We start from the raw sequence: 19,827 nt of genomic DNA, 5'->3' as shown, positions 1-19,827 counted from the left end.
GATCGTGCTCATGATGGTCAGGTATCCCTGATACCTATTAGGTTTCTTACTTTCATGGAAGGTTCCTCGAGGTGCAGCATTTCCTTCATCATCATCAAGTATCCCCCTAAGCCATGAAGGCCTCTTCCTAGAAGAGGAAGGTTCAGGTGGATAAATAGGATCCATGGGTTCCTCCACATCAGGAATTGTTACATCATCTACCCATAGAGAAAGCTTCCACAATTGTATAGTTCTTCCTTTCTGCCACACCATTCTGCTCAGGAGTATGTGGTGTAGTAGTCTCCCTCTTAATGCCAGCCTCAGATATGCCTGAGTGAACCAATTATAATATATCGAAGGTCTTGCTTTGGCTTGAGGGGAATGGTCCCCTTTTTGAGCTTTCCTTCGGCACATCTTGGACATACACCTTCTTTCTCTACTCGGAATTCGGGCATCCCTGTCACCATTTGTCTTACACCGAGTAGAGCTTTATAATGAAGGTGGGAAAACCTCCGATGCCAAAGTTCGGACTAAAGAGATGTGTCATAAGATATGACACCTAGTAGACTTCCATCGACCTGATATAATGAATCAACACGAAACCCAAGAGTAAAGGCATCTTTAACATTATTTTTCCATATACGTACCTTGCCATCACTGAAGGTTACCTTGTAGCCTTTGTCTTCCATTGCCGAGATGGACACTAGGTTCTTTTTGAGGTCAGGTGCATTTAATACATGCTGGAATTTCTAGCCTTCTTGAATGGTTGTCCTCTTCCTTGATTTCCAGTATTCCTTTTACCTTTGCCGTTGAATTTTCCATTCCTTCGATTACCATGAGAGGGATTTTGATCATCGTCACGATTAGAGTCCTTTCTATCAGGACATTCCCTTGCATAGTGACCTACTTTATTGCAAATGAAACATCATCCTTTTCTTCCACCCTTAGGTCCAGCCTTTCTTTTCAATTTAGACCCAAAATTATTTCTTTTCTTAGTATGAGAAGAAAAGGTAGCAGGAGGACCTTTAGGCATGGGAAATTCTTGCTCTTCTACCCTTGTTTCTTCTTGAATGCATCTAGCCATTAATTCCTTGAAACCAAGAATTACATTATTGTTCAGAAGAGTAGTCCTGAACACGTACCATTCGGATGGTAATCCTCCAAGAGTTGTGATTGCCATTTCTCTATTAGTAATAGTCTCCCCAATAGATAGGAGATCGTTCTTGATCTCGGTGATTCTTAAGAAGTATGCTTGCATACTCTCATCTTTACCTTTTTTTATTTCCCTCAGCTTATTTCTAAGAAACAAAACTTGATTTGCATTATTAACTTTAAATAAACTCATCAGTCTATCGTAGATTTCTTTGGAGGTGTCTAGTTTAGAGATGTATGCCACCAAGCACTTGTCGATAGAGTCTGTGATAGTCAGCTTTCTCACGGATCTTGTCTTCAGCAGGAAAGAGTGTTGAGGACCCCATCATTCTTTTAGGATAGCCTTGCCAATCTACTCTTCGGTGATTGCTTTTGCTCTTGCTCAGGCTTTGTCTTCACCTCAACTCTGATACCATGTTAAGTTATGGTATGTTCTATGCTTATAACAATTTACTTCTTTTTCTTATTATATTCCATAGATTAGCAATCACATGTACATAAAGTAAAGTGTAGATAGAACATTAAACGATCGACAGAAAACAAGCCAAGACAAGAGATACAAGATGTGGCGGCTAGCCAGGGAAAAACCCCACAATGTGTGGGGAAACCCTTTGATAAAATCTTCTTTTATCTTCAATAATTTAGCAGAGAGAAATAGTACAATAAATATGATTCATATCATCAGTAGCAAACCCTAGATCAATAGCATCAACGTTAGTAGCTTCATCATCAAACTAGGGCAGATGATATCTCATAAACCGACCATCGGATCGGCTTGATTCCACCACCAAAAGTTGCGACTTTCAAAGGAGTTTCAGATGAACCTACAACATAGTTCAGATGAGCAGATCTTCTAGTCCATGCAAGTCAAAATTTACTTCTGCAGTTGCAGCTTCAGTTTCAACAGCTTCCGGCTTCAAACTAAGGCAATGGATATCTTGCAAACTGTCCGTCAGATTGACTTGATTCCACCACCAAAAGTTGTGTCTTTCAGAGGAGGTTCAGATGAATCTACAACACAATTCAAATGAGGATATCTTCTAGTCCACGTAGGTCAAACTTTACTTCTATAGTTGCAGCTTCAGTTTCAACAGCTTCCGGCTTCAAACTAGGGCAGTCGATATCTTGCAAACCATCCATCGGATTGACTTGATTCCACCACCAAAAGTTGTGTCTTTCAGAGGATGTTCAGATGAACCTACAACGTAGTTCAGATGAGGATATCTTCTATTCCACGTAGGTCAATCTTTACTTCTACAGTTGCAACTTCAGTTTCAGCAGCTTCCGGCTTCAAATGTGTGAGGGAGAGACCCTTCTCTGCGCAGTAGAGAGAGAGATGTGATGAGATGAGTGAGTCCAAATGAGGAAAATTCCTCTTGTATTTCTACACAACATTGGTGTTTGAATAGATGCGACTGTTGGGCTTCTAAGCCTACATGAGTTGTAGGTCGGCTTGATAATAATTCCATAATCAAAATAAATTCATATCTCCATGAATACTTATCAGAATCGGATGATCTTTATATCAATCCTACACCTCTCGATGAGAGGAATCTAATACAAATATTATCAGCCATGAATAAGATGACCCACATGAAGTTTTTCCCTAGTTTCCAATTTTAACACTTACTGATCGAGAGAGTCTATGAGGTGGTGTTGTGACCACCAACAACCCCCCTCCTCCTTTAGCATTAGTAATAACGCTAAAGAAGTGGGGACCCTTAGTAATAAAAAATCCAAAAAGATTTTATAATTTTTTTTTGTATTATACTCCTCAAAGATACATCGCACGGAGAAGAGTCAAGCATTCCTTTATGAGCACATTAAAACAAATGCGAAGAAGCAGTGCGAAATTCATCACATCGCATACATTGAGAAGCGCCCATAAATGACTAATCTCAAGAAAATCTCCGATGGCCGATATGTGATATCGCATATCGCAACGTCGCATAAGCAGCACACGAATAACTTGATAAATTGCAGCAATCTGCGATTTGCGATCAATGCGATCCGCGATCTGCGATATATGCGATCCGCGATATATGCGATCTGCGATCAATGCGATAACTGCAATAACTGCGATCTGCGATCTGCGATCAATGCGATAACTGCAATAACTGCGATCTGCGATCTGCGAGTTGTAGAAATCACCCATCGCAAATTTTCCTCGGCTCAACACCGAAGAAAAGATGTCCCTAAACCAAAAATTGAGCACACGGCTTAAAGAAAATTAATGAATGTACGTCAAGGTATTCATGAAGGACAGTTTTGTGTTTTTCAAAGAGTCAGTTCACTGTGGGTGTCATGATTTTACACATTTGTAGAACTTGAAGCTTTCATGTCAAAATTTATTATCATTACTTTTTCCTTTGTGTGAACTGCAGGAAACATCTAAGGAAAAAGGGGAAAGCGCCAATGCTCGGAGAACAGAGAAGAGATGCTCTCATACACGGATGCCGCATACAATGGAAACGCAGATTTCAGAGTGTTACTGAACGAATACTGATATCAATAGGCAATTCGACACTCAAGGTCAAGAAACTCATAAAAGCAGCATGTTTACAAAATTCTGAAGCTCATGGTCGGTAAAGGAAAAAGTGCTAAAGGCGGAAAACGCACCAGAAAGGTCCGGATCAAAGAACGGAGGCATTTTTTGATGCACGATTAGCGCCTAGCGCTAATCACGCATCGCTAAGAAAATTGTTCAGAAAGCAAAGTCCCTAACTTGCTTAGTCATCCACGAGTCCGGAAGCCTAAATAGCAAAAGCAGAGGCAGCTAAGAGGAATCTGGGTTGTTACCAAGCATACACGCAGTAAATTCGCTCAACCAGAAGATAATTCTCAAAAATATCTTCCAGTTTACTAAAAAGAGGTGCCGATGCTGTCATTTCTATTTTCGTAGCTCAAACAAAAGCAGAAGACGACCAGCCGACTCTTCCCAGGCAAATGTTGCATACTCACAGCACTAAGGAGCAAATGCAGAAATAGTTAGAAATTAGATTCAATTTTTAGAAATAAGTTTGCTTAGATAAAGGGCGGTCATTTTGAACCGTATCCGAAATTTATGTAATTAAGTTGTTTAGTTAGCAGTATTTAAACCCTTCTCATGCATTTGGAGAAGGGTCCGGAAATTTGTCAAAAACTTGTCCTCAGAACATGCACTTCTGCACCCTCAGAGGAGGTTTTGATGAATGAATGGATCAAGGTTTATTAATTTTTTCATTTGATGTCTGCTACTGATGTTGCACTTCTGTACTCTTAGTAGATATCAGAACAAGGAGAGATAAATCATTATTACTTGAAGCTTATGAGTAGGACCAGTCATAAATGGTACTTTTATCTCTTGTTCATTTTTGCTTATATTCTTAAAGTGATATACAATTTTTAGTTGTTTATATGTTATTGCATGAATGTGTGAGTTACCATTTGGCACTTTTGTATGGTGGAGTCATTTATTTATGTTTGATATATGAATAACTTATTATGCGATATGTTGTTCACAACTGTTTTGCCTAACTTTTTATGCAAAGTGGTTCATCTTAATTTATTTCCATTCTTATGATAGCTGAATGATCTTTATTACCAGTTATTGTTTGAAATCTCTTTAGATCGCATAATAGAAGAAATATACCTCGGGTTAGCATAGATTAGATGTGCTGTTTTCATTAGATTACAATAGCATAGAATTAGATTAAAGTAGCTTAGATCAGAACTCTTAGATCAGCATAATCCAACTCTGCACACACACACCCTTAGATTGGGAAACTGGTCCCATTATCCCCAGTCGGACCCGCTATACCAAACGGATAAGGAGCTGCCAACCAAGGTCTGGACCGGGTGGGTATCCCCCTTGTTGTCGACCTGATTTTCGGGGCTTCAAGATATTTTGCGCTAGAAGGAGGGCCCGAACTATGAATGGCACTTAAATCAAAATCTAAATACCATTCTGAGAGTAAATCGCCCTTATCATCTCCCCCGACTTCTCCAGTATATTTAAATCCAGAATCAGAATTCGTTGGAGTATCAATCGCTGCTGCACACCTTGATATTTCAGACCAATTTACCATTAAACCTACTGAAGTCGAATCTCTGATTCACAAACTTTAGGTATTTTCCATTTCTCCTCAGAGGTCTGATAAATCTCAAAGCAGTGTGACTTCGTAGTACAATCCTGCTCATCCCTTAACGAGATTGAAAATTGAAAAATTTGGCATCCAGCCGACTGAGTTGCCTCTTCCCACCAGGAAAAGAGCGAGGAAATCACCACAAGAGTCTGACAGTGAGACTCTTTCGTCTACATCACCCATTTCAACTACCTCACTACGAAGTCAACCATCCACACCTCCATTCCAAACCATCATTCATCCGTCTACCACAATCCCTCTTCAATCATCTGCGATCATAGTATCCTCATCTTCGCAACCACAGAGATCATCTCCTGCACTTTTCTCTACTAGCAGCTCAACGATGGCCCAATCTCCATGGAACAACCCTGGGGCAGTCTTGATGCCTGCACCGTTGAGCCCAATACCGGCCCATCCTGAGAAATGGCTACCTAAATTCAATCCAGAAGCAGGCATGCTAGCAGAAGAACACATAAACAATTTCATGCTTTCTATCAATCTCAACGGAGTTACTAATGAAGATGCTGTTGTTCGGCTTTTCCCCTACACACTGCAAGGAACAGCTGGGGCATGGTATTTTTCATTACCTTCCGAGTCTATCACAAGTTGGGATATCTTCCACAATCAATTCCTTATCAAGTTTGGTGATGACAGATCAACAACAACATTAATCAATGACCTATCCAATCTCAAGGCCCAAGCTAAAGAACCTATCAAAGATTTCGATTTACGGTTCAATAAAATTCTCAACAAAATTCCTACTGCTTCCCAACCCAGCGAAGAAGTATGATGTGAATGGTATATTACTTCTTTACCATCAAACATAGCAATCTTCGTGGATAGAGCAAATAAAACAACTTTAGTTGAAAACATGACAGAGGCGATAGCAGTAGAGAAACACGTAATAGCCCTGGAAAAGAGATCCGCGATAGAGGAACAAAAGTCTAAAAAAATCACCTTCAAGGAAGACCCCAAGAAGAAACAAACAAAAGACCCTTTCGATTTGGAAGGATTGCAGAAAGTATTAAAGACCATGTCTAATGATATGATTGACATAAAAAAACAAGTAGCAGAAACTTCTTTTAAAAAGCCCTACAAAACTTTTAAAAGAGGTCCTTCAACGGATGCAAAACCACCCAATGCCATCTCCAATGCTGAAACTGAGGAAGAGGAAGAAGAAGAAAGTGCCACTGAAGGGCAAACCAATGACGAAGAAGTTGTGGAATTACAAGGAATGTGGGATTTCATCCTCCCACAAGAAGAGGATCAAGAAATATTTCTGGTTAGCACACGAAGCAAAAATCAGCTTGATCCTCCCCAAATTACCCCCAAGCAGAAGGGCACAAGCCCTACAACAAAAGATAAAGTCGCAACAAAGAAAGCAACAACTAAAGTGACTCAGTCTAGCCCAGTCCAAGCAAATCAAGAAAAAACAGAAACTCCATCAAAAACACTGATAGTGTCGGATGAAATGGAGTACAATATTGTTGATGACATGAAAAAGACTAGGGCTAATATTACCCTTTATGAATTGAGCAAATTGAAGCATCAACAGAAGATAATGATGAAAGAATTGCATGCTGTGCCTATTGTACCTTTGCCTGCCGCTGTACTCTCTCAAGCTTCCCATAACATGGGAAGACCTCCAACTAACGCAATCAATAAGATTGATCCAAACGATATCGCCTTAATTGGAGGAAGATCAAGATCTCACACTCCCCCATTTCTTCTCACTTACAAGATTTTCAACAAAAATGTGCACAATTGTTTGGTAGATTCCGGTGCTTCTTCGAATATTTTACCCAGATCAATATGTGCCAAGCTAAATGTTCAACCACAAAAATCCGTAGTGTGTATAGTTCAACTTGATCGATCTCAAGTCAAAGTGATTGGTGAAATTAATCAAGTAACCATAAGATTGTCATCTAACCCGAAGGTATGTCAGATTATTAACATTCTAGTGGCCGATATCCCAGAATTCTATGGATTAATTCTTAGCAGGGATTGGTCTGAGAAACTCCATGGATACTTTGCAACCGACTGGTCGCACATGTGGTTACCCTATAACGATAAACCGAATTAGATAAAGGTTGAACGAGAATTACACTAGAAGTACATAGTAACAGAATTAGAGGGAGAAAATGAAGCAGTATCATATAACAACAGTATCATAGGCAATTACTCGGTAGATTCTTTTCTCGGTAATTTCAATGCTCACCCATCACCTTACTTAGAAAATTCAGTTTTGTCCCAAGTCGAAAATTTTTCCCAAACTGATAGTTTAAAGTGTGTTAGTTTTGTAGATAAACCTGTAAATACATCTTTGTTTTGGAAATTATATTTCGATGGCTCTAAATCTAACGAAGGAGCAGGAGCAGGATGCGTTCTGATTAGTCCAGAAGGAAACAAGACCATGCTTACATGCAGACTCGAATTCAATTGCACAAACAACACAGCAGAATATGAGGCCTTGGTGCAAGGCCTATACAAAGCAATCGGGTTAAACGTCAAGTATCTTCAGGTCTTTGGAGACTCTGAGATTATCGTCAAACAGGTATGTAACACTATACATTGACTATCAGGTCATTTAAAACACTATCAATCTTTAGTACAAGATCTGACTGAGCATTTCATAGCATTTAATATCTCTTCAATCCCGAGACTCCAAAATGCGAGTGCAGACCTTTTGGCTAACGTAGCCTCTAGGTTTATTCCCTCCGAAGATTTTAGTCCAGATAGATTCTCAATAGAATTATTCTTTAGGCCATCCATCCCTGAAAACATTACGAATTGGAGAGTATTCAATGATGATCCTGATATTGTAAATTTCCTCACTTCTGAAGGATCCTACTCCAATCAGATAATTGACGAAGACCATCACGATTGACAAACACAACAAAATAGCACTGATAATGCTATACCTAAATCGGTGGTTAAGTTAGAAGACTTATACGATTTGAAAAATCGGTTTAAAAGATCTACCAATTCAAAGCTCTACAGTTCGACTCTGAACTACGAAGTAGTAAACCTAGGAACCGATGATAAACCACAAAACATTAATCTAGGCATAGGCCTGGCCCCTGAAGAAAAACTAGCGTATATTAGTATTTTGAGACAATATAAAAATGTTTTTGCCTGGAATTACGATGAGCTGAAGACATATGACACTTCTATCATTCAACACACTATTCCTATGATTGACAACGAAAAACCTGTCCAACAGAAACTGAGAAAGATCCACCCCAATTTAGAAAATCAGATAAAGACTGAGCTAAATAAGTTATTAAAAGCCAGAATAATTTTCCCCGTCAGACATTACAAATGGGTCTCCAATATGGTACCCGTTAGAAAGAAAAACGGAGATATCAGAATCTGTATCGATTTTCAGAATCTTAACAAAGCCTGTCAAAAAGACAATTTTCCTCTTCCACCTATGGAACAGATATTACAAGCAGTAGCAGGCTCAAAACTAATGTCTTTCTTGGACGGATTTTCAGGATATAATCAAGTGCTGGTGCATCCCAGTGATCAGTTGAAAACCACATTCAGAACTAAATGGGGCACATACGCATATCAGAAGATGCCATTTGGTTTGATTAATGCCGACGCTACATTTCAAAGAGCCATGGACATCGCATTTAAGGGTTTAGTCAACAAATCTGTAGTGATTTATTTGGATGATATAACAGTGTATTCCAAGAAGCGAAGCGACCATCTCAGAGATTTAAAGCAAAATTTTCAACGATGTTTAAGGTATGGGATTTCACTTAACCCAAAGAAATCTTTTTTCGCATTAAGAGAAGGAAAACTTCTAGGATTCATAGTGTCAAAGTTCGGTATTCACATTGATCCTGACAGAATCAAAGAAATCTTAGAAATATCCCTGCCTCATAATAAAAAAGCCATGCAATCTTTCCTTGGTCAAATCAATTTTGTAAAGAGATTTGTACCAGATTTTTCACGAATTGTGTCTCCTTTGCAAACCATGATTAAAAAGAATTCAACTTTCAAATGGGGTCAAGATGAACATGAAGCATTCAACCTGATCAAACAAGCTATTATTAATGCTCCATCTTTAGCAACCCCGAATTTTTCAGAATCTTTTGTTTTATACACATTTGCCTCAGAAAAATCATATGCTGCGATTCTAACCCAAGCGAATCAAGAAAAAACAGAAGCTCCAATTGTGTTTTTTAGCTCGAACCTACAAGGTGCTGAACTCAATTATTCAGATGTAGAGAAACAGTCCTATGCTGTTTTCAAAGCGGTTAAATATTTCAGACCTTTCTTACTCAAAACCCATATTAAGATCATAGTACCGTTTCCAGCGGTAAGAAATCTTCTAGTACATAGGGATATGGGCGAGAAAAGAGCGAATTGGATCACTGCTTTACAGGAATATGATCTTGAGATCAAACCAGCAAACATTGTAAGAGGTCAAGGCTTCTGCAAGATGTTGGTTGGAGCATCGCAAATCCCTGAAAAGTCATCCAAAGAGGTACAAATGTATGAGGTAAGCCTGAACGATGCAGAATCATTGTATGCTGATATCATTTATTATCTTAAGAACGTGTATGCTCCATCACACCTGGATCACACTAAGAAAAGAGCTCTGAGATTGAAAGCTAAACAATATCAGCTCATAAATGATATTCTCTTTAGAAAGAATTATGATTATGTTCTTCTTAGATGTCTTGAAAAAACTGAAGCCGAAAAAGTTTTGCAGGAACTCCACGATGGACCAGCAGGCAGACACTACGCTGGAGATGCTACTGCACATAAAATTTTACGTGCAGGATATTACTGGCCTACGTTGTTCAAAGATTCACACAGTTACGTGAGGAAATTCAAGTCTGCCAAACTACTACTGGAAAACAAAAGAAGCCGTCCCTGCCACTACAACCGGTAAACATCGAGCAACCATTCAGCCAGTGGGGCTTGGACATAATAGGTGAGATCGTTCCTCACTCTTCTAAGCATCATAGATACATCCTCACGGCAACAGATTATTTTACTAAATGGGTAGAGGTAGTTCCTCTCAAGACAGCTAATTCTGAAAATATTATCGAATTCATAGATCAATTTATAATCACTAGGTTTGGATTGCCAACGACTTTAATATTTGATAATGCATCATACTTTTCTGGAAATGCAATGACTGAGTTCGCACTTAAAACGAGATTCAAACTAAAATATTCAGCCAATTACTATCCGCAAGGTAATGGGTTAGTTGAGTCAACAAATAAAAATCTAATCAGGATTATTAAAAGAACAGTTGACCAGAACCAAAAGAATTGGCATAAAACTTTGATAAACGCTTTATGTGCAGGTAGAATAACAAAAAAAGCTTCGATCAGCACTTCCCCCTTTAATTTAGTTTATGGGAAAGAAGCGGTTCTTCCAACTCACTTAGTCATTCCCTCTTTGTCTTTAATATAGTACATTGATGAAGTACCTACTTCCTCCATACAACTAAGACAAATGGAAATAATCAAATTAGAAGAACAGCGAGAACAAGCTAAAACAACCCATGCTCATCATCAAGCGCTAATAAAATCTTCTTTTGATTCAAACAAAATGACCAGAAATTTTTTTTAGATGGGAGATTTAGTTTTAAAATGGGATAAAGCTCATGAAGAAAAGGGCAAACATACAAAATTTCAAAAGATGTGGCTTGGTCCTTTTCAGATTGTTGAAGTCATAGGTCCATCAATGTTTGTCTTACAGGATCTAGCAGGTAGAAGGGATTCTTTGCCTGTGAATGGTCAAATCCTTAAAATATATTTTCCATAGAAGATTATTCTTCTATTTTGTAGAATAGTTTCGTTTTTTTTTCTTTTTCTTTCTTTCATAATAAAACCGGCTGTTAATGGTTACTATCGGTATTCGCGAAAAGGGCACCAATTCTCTTTCAGATTTTGAGCTTTTCGCTTGTATAAACAGAAATTTTTTGAAAATCTGATCTTTATTATTGACAGACACAGTTAAAAAACTTTAGCCTAGATATGATATTAGTTTCAACTTCAAAAAATTTGATGAAAGCAACCTTTAGCGAAGGAATTGTTTTATATCAGCATAATGAAAGGTATCAATAACAAAATAAAGATTCTCTGTAAAACTGCTATTTGTAAACTCTATTGTTGTCGTCTAGAGCTTTCTTAAGGAAAACAATGATATCCTCCATGTTAAAGAAAATCGCAGCATTCAGAGGGACAATCCAAGAAACACTATATCTCAAAGAATAAGAGGTCTCCTCACGAGCCGGCTTATCATGATCACAGATATTATAACTTTGCTAACTTTTCCAAACACTGTCCATCAAAACAGGGCAATGACTCAAGATTATTAAAATCAGAAGACAAGGGGTCTCATCACGAGCCAGCTTGTTCAGCAAAAGTGTAAATCAAGTGAATGACTGTGTCATAATTTGGCTACCAAACCAAGACATTGTTCTTTAAGAATAAAAAAGGAAAAAGTGTCAAAATGGATTTTTCTTTGAGAGTTGTAGATAACCTTAAACATGATAAAGGATCATTACTGGGTAACAGGTAACCCTGTCAAGGCTATGGACGCCTGCTGGCAGTAGAGGCTCTACCTACGGCAAACGAGCATATTTTAAGGCTAGCACACAGAGAAAACTTTATTTTTTCTTTACATGACCAAGTAATGGATGATGTAGATACAAGGACAAGAATGAGGAACAATTAGAAAAGAAAGAAGTTGAAACAAAATATCATTGATAGAATAAGGCACAATGTACTCTGTCTGTCCATAACAAAGTTTAGATTTATGAAAATTTTTCTATTTTGGAAGTTTAAAGAATTCAATAGAAAAGCAGAGATAACTGGTTCTTCCAAGTGAATCGCCATTGTTGTGACCACCAACAACCCCCCTCCTCCTTTAGCATTAGCAATAACGCTAAAGAAGTGGGGACCCTTAGTAATAAAAAATCCAAAAAGAATTTATAATTTTTTTTTGTATTATACTCCTCAAAGATACATCGCACGGAGAAGAGTCAAGCATTCCTTTATGATCACATTAAAACAAATGCGAAGAAGCGTCGCGAAATTCATCACATCGCATACATTGAGAAGCGCCCATAAATGACTAATCTCAAGAAAATCTCTGATGGCCGATATGCGATATCGCATATCGCAACGTCGCATAAGCAACACACGAATAACTTGACAAATTGCAGCAATCTGCGATCTGCGATCAATGCGATCCACAATCTGCGATATATGCGATCTGCGATTAATGCGATAACTGCGATAACTGCAATCTGCGATCTGCGAGTCGCAGAAATCACCCATCACAAATTTTCCTCGGCTCAGCACCCAAGAAAAGCTGTCCCTAAACCAAAAATTGAGCGCACGGCTTAAAGAAAATTAATGAATGTACGTCAAGGTATTCATGAAGGACAGTTTTGTGTTTTCCGAAGAGTCAGTTCTCTGTGGGTGTCATGATTTTACACATTCGTAGAACTTGAAGTTTTCATGTCAAAATTTATTATCATTACTTTTTCCTTTGTGTGAACTACAGGAAACATCTAAGGAAAAAGGGGAAAGCGCCAATGCTCGGAGAACAGAGAAGAGATGCTCTCATACACGGATGCCGCATACAACAGAAACGCAGATTTCAGAGTGTTACTGAACGAATACTGATATCAATAGGCGATTCGACACTCAAGGTCAAGAAACTCACAAAAGCAGCATGTTTACAAAATTCTGAAGCTCATGCCCGGTAAAGGAAAAAGCGCTAAAGGCGGAAAACGCACCAGAAAGACCCGGATCAAAGAACGGAGGCAGTTTTTGATGCGTGATTAGCACCTAGTGCTAATCGCGCATCGCTAAGAAAATTGTTGAGAAAGCAAAATCCCTAACTTGCTTAGTTATCCACGAGTCCGGAAGCCTAAATAGCAAAAGCAGAGGCAGCTAAGAGGAATCTGGGCTGTTACCAAGCATACACGCAGTAAATTCGCTCAACCAGAAGATAATTCTCAAAAATATCTTCCAGTTTACTAAAAAGAGGTGTCAGCGCTTGTCATTTCTATTTTCGTAGCTCAAACAAAAGCAGAAGACGACTAGCCGACTCTTCCTAGGCAAATGTTGCATACTCACATCACTAAGGAGCAAATGCAGAAATAGTTAGAAATTAGATTCAATTTTTAGAAATAAGTTATCTTAGATAAAGGGCGGTCATTTTGAACTGTATCCGAAATTTATGTAATTAAGTTGTTTAGTTAGCAGTATTTAAACCCTTCTCATGCATTTGGAGAAGGGTCCGGAAATTTGTCAAAAACTTGTCCTCAGAACATGCACTTCTGCACCCTCAGAGGAGGTTTTGATGAATGAATGGATCAAGGTTTATTAATTTTTGCATTTGATGTCTGCTACTAATATTGCACTTCTGTACTCTTAGTAGATATCAGAACAAGGAGAGATAAATCATTATTACTTGAAGCTTATGAGTAGGACCAGTCATAAATGGTACTTTTATCTCTTGTCCATTTCTACTTATATTCTTAAAGTGATATACAGTTTTTAGTTGTTTATATGTTATTGCATGAATGTGTGAGTTACCATTTGGCACTTTTGTACGATGGAGTTATTTATTTATGTTTGATATATGAATAACTTATTATGCGATATGCTGTTCACAACTGTTTTGCCTAACATTTTATGCAAAGTGGTTCATCTTAATTGATTTCCATTCTTATGATAGTTGAATGATCTTTATTACCAGTTATTGTTTGAAATCTCTTTAGTTCGCATAATAGAAGAAATACACCCCGGGTTAGCATAGATTAGATGTGCTGTTTTTATTAGATTACAATAGCATAGAATTAGATTAAAGTAGCTTAAATCAGAACTCTTAGATCAGCATAATCCAACTCTGCACACACATACCCTTAGATTGGGAAACTGGTCCCATTATCCCCAATCGGACCCACTATACCAAACGGATAAGGAGCTGCCAACCAAGGTCCGGACCGGGTGGGTATCCCCCTTGTTGTCGACCCGATTTTCGGGGCTTCAACAGGTGGTCAATGGGTTGGCAAAGAGAGAAAAAATAAAAGATTCTAGGTGAAAACCTCCTTTGAGGCAGATAGACAAACCTACTAGTTGAAAACCTCATTGAGGTATCTAGTAGGCCTAAGAAAAATTGAAAAAAATGAAAAGAAAAAAAATTATTTACTCCATGTATCTCCCTCTGATGAATGTAGGTTCTCTCCAACCTTTGTAAGCAACAAAACAAGTTAGCACCAAAATGAAAAGTTAATAAAAAACCTAGTCAAATAAAGTCAAACTTGCGCTTTCTCCTCCTTTTCCTAGATGCTCTAGCAGGAACAAGGTCATGTCAATCCATCACCCTCATCCATTTCCAACATCCTCCCATCATTCACAAGCCTTTCCCATTCATTTTACTCATTGTCCTAAAATACTACAGGAAGGTTCTGTTTTGCTACAAGGCTGGTAAAATACAAAAGGCATAAATTGTTTTGACCATATCGCAAAAACCATGCATCATTTTGTTGAGATGTTTCATGGAGAGATGTATAAGGATGATCGTAACATGCTCAAGGAATTTCAACAAATTCTAGTGCACATTGTTAGTGTCAGTCTTTCCAGCCTTCCTCCAATGATCAAATATGCTCTTAAAAAGTGGTCTCAGAGTGTCAAGGTCAAATTTTGTCATTTCAAAGAGTCTTCAAGCAAAATTTGGTCACTAGGCATTAGGTCTAGGGTTTGCTTTCACTTCTTCTAAAGTTGTCCAAATGTTGGTCCATGTCATCATTCAGCTGAGTCTATCATCATTCATAGGGTTTTCCTCATCATGTCAGGTTCCATTGGGTCATTTTACACCTTGTTCATGCTTTAGTTGCGCCTAGGCAAGGTTCATTTCTCTCTCCTAGGGTTTTGGAGGTAAATTCTCTTGGACAGTCAAATCATCAGCAAAACTTGTATCCAGATGTTCATACACCTTCCCCTATCCTTCATGTACCTTATTAAACACTTCCCATCACTGAGATTCCCCAAATTCCTCATTTTTCCAAAAACCTTAGTTTCTTGCTACAACCTGGCAATTTTCTAGGTTGGGCCTGTGTTTTGCCCTTTTGGACCCATTCCCCTCACTCAATATCCAATATTCCAATTTCCCCTACTTCCTAACATCCCTCCCTACTTCCAAAAATTTCCCCAAGAATTTAGAAGCCTCTTATCCCCTTCATTTCGCTTCATTTCGACATAATCCCTTGTTTCACACATCGGGATAGGTTTTACTCACATGATGTTTCTGAGAAATCAAAGATGAATTTGAGAAAAATGAGAGAGGTTTTTGTCCACAACATGCCAAGGAAGAAAAACCTCCTTCACGTTTTACACAGGTGTCATGGTTTTAGAGAAATGTCAAAAATACAATCGCTAGATCCAAGGAGGTTGAGCAAAGCACTAAAACGGCGAAAGAGGCTAGATCCACTTCGAATCTTGGCCGAAGCTTCTTTGGCTGAACATGGCACTTGATGAGGCACCTTCAGCCCAAATTTCAAGGAATTTGGAGAAAATTTTGTCAATTTTGAAATTTTTGGTTAAAAAACAGGTTTTTTGGCTCAACGCGTAGCGCGCCGCGCGCGACCCATAAGATTGGGAGGTCCAAATCACAAATGGTTTTCATTTTTGGATTTTTCATGATGAAATATACATGCTCAGCTATTTCCAAGGCATTTCATCAAGGTTTGGGTCCCCAAAAGGTCAAAAAACATGCAAAAAATGACCTTACTGCCCCTTTTTGAACACACAGGAAGCAGTCTTGGGCGAATGAACTTTTGGAGGGGAAAATGGACACCAAATTGGAAAATTCCACTTGAGTTGGAAAGGAGACATCCAGACCTTTCCAACAAGCCAACCTGAGCTCAATTTGGATGCCGGGAAGTTCCCCGAAAGTAGGTGGAAAGGCGCACTACGTGTAGGGCTCAGGCGCGCTACGCATCAGGATGTTTTGCAAAGCTTTCATCTTCAGCTCAGGAAACGAAGCCAGTTTGACCAGTTTTGACTTGTGATGGGATTTTTCACCCTCCTTGATGTAATTAATGGAAATTTATGTTGAATTGACACTTATTTACCTATTCTAGATGATTCATTCATAAAATAGCAAAAATTTAATGAATGAATTGGTTTCCTAGCTTATAGAGGCAAGTTGTTTTGACTGCCTAGATTGTAGTGCTTTGTTTAGAATTGGTTGAAACAGCTCCTAGGATGATGAGCTCGACCCCTAGAGGCAAGGGAATGTGTTAGCTTGCCTATATTATTTATTTTCTTAGTCATTTTCAGGGTTGGACTCTTGGGAATAGCTTGATACAATATTGTACATATTTTCTCTGCAATTTTGGCAAAGGATAGACCAGGGTTTTGCAGCACTATTTGGGATTCATGTGGCCTTATGTGTTGATGGTGTGTTTCTCTCAGTACTTGTAAGTTGTGTATGTGTACCACTTTCCTTATTTAATCTTCTGCAATTAAACAAATGAAGTGTTAAGGTAGAATCCATAAATTTGCTATGCTCTGCCTTTAAGTTTGTTTAATTTTCCATGTTTTCTTTAGTTTAAGGAGAATCCTTGAGACTTCCTTGCTCTCCTTAGCTCCTCACCTGTCAGGTCTATTCATTCAATCACTTTAAAGGCATCAAAACAATCGCCTATCTTGCCCCAAGTAGACCTCTGCAAAAGCTGTGCCTCATCCCCGCACCCAAAATTGCCTTTCCCTTGAATTCAACAAAACTTCAAAAAATAAATTCCATAGTCCTTGTACTTCATACCTAGCCTAAAATTAGTCATCAATTCAGTCATCTCGAGCCTCTTTGATTACCTTTTGCCGAGATTGACTGGAGAGAGCCCTCTCCTGTCCTCGTAGGGCTAGCTACGAGGCTGAGCGTGGTTTGATGTAGCCTTGAGCCTTACCTTATTTCAGCCTAAGGTAGATTCGAGTGCTAACATAGTGGCGACCATACTAGGGAAGAACATGGTTTGCTTGTTGATGTCATTTGTTCTATAAGCTACAGATGGAGCCTGAAGTTATGCCAGGAAGCCTTCGAAACGCTTTTGCTTTGCATTAGTGGAAGTAGATAAATGCTGCTTCAGTCAATCTCCAGTCTAGCTTGTAAACGTGACATCTAACTTTAATTACCCCAGTACATGTATCAAGTTGCAGATCTGATGCTGATGGTGGCCAGCAGTCAGACACATATGAAGGCTGAAATCATTCACTTGGCGACTCCTTTCACTGAAGAATCCAACAACCTGTGCTTCATGGTGACTTCACTGCAGAGAGATCAGTAGCTGTGAGATTCTCAAGATGGACCGAATCACAAGAAGATACTCTCCCATGAGCCGCAATCACATCCCTGGTTTTCCAAATAAAATTACGAAGGTAGATTGGTCAAGGAATTTGCCTACATTTAAAGATGATGGTAGGAAGGACGCTGCTCTACATTTGGTTAGATTTCACATGCATATTCGCAAGTTGAAGGTTGATTTTCCTGAAGATTGCTTGATGAAGATATTATTGGCCACTTTGGAAGGTAAAGCACAACCTTGGTATGAAAGTTTACCGCCTGCTTGTATTTACTATTTAAAGGATTTTCATGCTATGTTCATTGAAAGATATATGGACTCTTATCCATCATTAAATTTAGTTCAAGACTGTTGCAAGCATGCTTATAGTTTTAATGAAAGCCTTGAAAAGTTTTATGAAGATGATAATTTCATGGATGAAGAGATCATGGAAGCCCTGTATGAAAATCCGTTTCAGCAGCATAAAGAAAACTTAGAGGATACTTGTCCAGGTGATCAGGACATTTTGCAGTAGAATCAAGATCAGCGGGCTGAAGATGGTCATATGGTGGAAGATGATGAAAGAGAGGGTTCTATTTTAGATCTGCCTACAGAAGAAGACAACGTGCAGGGTAGTCAAGATTCAATTTCAGAATTTGATGCAGTCAAGTCAACTATTTCAGATCAACATTCAAATCGTGATGACCAAGAATACCTTGTGCCGAATCCTATAAAGAAAAAATCCGCTGTTGAGATCATCTGGCATGAAGAAAATCTAAGTGCTCCCATCTCATCAGAACAGAGTCTTCATGAGGAGGTCATTCAGTCTGCTCATGAAAAGCAAGGTGAGATCTTTGCTCAAGCAAGTGAAAAAGTTTCTTTGAGTGAATTTGTGGCAGACGATATAAATGATAATATTGTGCTTGATAATATTGAAGAATGTAGTAAGGAACTTGATAATTTGGTTGTGATATCATATGAAGATGACCTACCATATTGTCAGACTACAGAAGATCATAGCATACAATATTACCTTTCCCTCATATGTTTCATGTTTTGAAATGTTTTTACAAGAGGAGATCTGCTCATCTACCTGTTCAGAGTTTTTTGAAGCCCATGAGCATACTTTTACCGAAGCATATGATGAAGGCAGATCAGAATTTGAAACAAAAGACACCTTGTTCTTTTAGCAGGAGGTGGCCATGGAAAATCTTCATGTTTTTCAAGACCCTCTAGCAAGTTTGTTGCAGCCAACAGTGATAGTGTTTATTGCGGTGTTCAGTGATGAAGGAGATCATGGTCAGTTATGTTTTTGGATGCCCAATTATCAATTTGTATTGTTGACCAGTAGATCTGATCAGGGAACTCAATCAGCAAGGCATCTGCTAGTTTGGTTACATTGGCATTATGATATAGTTTGATGGTATATTGTTTTGTAAGAAACACAGGCGGTTATGTGCTGCCATCAAGTTTTAAGTTGTAAGTTCAAGTCTTAGTCAAGTTGAGTCATTTTTGAGTAAATTTTCAGTCATGTTGGTTTCATAATTGAGTCAGTTTGAATAAAGTTTCAGTCAATAAATGAGTCAAAGTCTTGTATTTTTTGTCAAATAATGACTCCATAGCCCAATGGACGGAGGCACTGTCTGCTCTCCCAAAGATCTGCGGTTCTTGGCACCTCCAAGGAGCTACCATCCCCATTGGAGCCAATGTTAGTGTCAGTCTTTCCAGCCTTCCTCCAATGACCAAATATGCTCTTAAAAAGTGGTCTCAGAGTGTCAAGGTCAAATTTTGTCATTTCAAAGAGTCTTCAAGCAAAATTTGGTCACTAGGCATTAGGTCTAGGGTTTGCTTTCACTTCTTCTAAAGTTGTCCAAATGTTGGTCCATGTCATCATTCAGCTGAGTCTATCATCATTCATAGGGTTGTCCTCATCATGTCAGGTTACATTGGGTCATTTTACACCTTGTTCATGCTTCAGTTGCGCCTAGGCAAGGTTCATTTCCCTCTCCTAGGGTTTTGGAGGTAAATTCTCTTGGACGGTCAAATCATCAGCAAAACTTGTATCCAGATGTTCATACACCTTCCCCTATCCTTCATGTACCTTATTAAACACTTCCCATCACTGAGATTCCCCAAATTCCCCATTTTTCCACAAACCCTAGTTTCTTGCTACAACTTGGCAATTTTCTAGGTTGGGCCTATGTTTTTCCCTTTTGGACCCCTTCCCCTGACTCGATCTCCGAG

The sequence above is a fragment of the Pinus tabuliformis genome, chromosome 6 (genome assembly GCF_031772625.1).
Source record: "Pinus tabuliformis cultivar Carrire ecotype Pingquan chromosome 6, CPIR1, whole genome shotgun sequence".
NCBI classification, from domain to species: Eukaryota; Viridiplantae; Streptophyta; class Pinopsida; order Pinales; family Pinaceae; genus Pinus; species Pinus tabuliformis.
The sequence above is the reverse complement of the archived record's forward strand: the minus strand, read 5'-3'. Positions refer to the sequence as shown.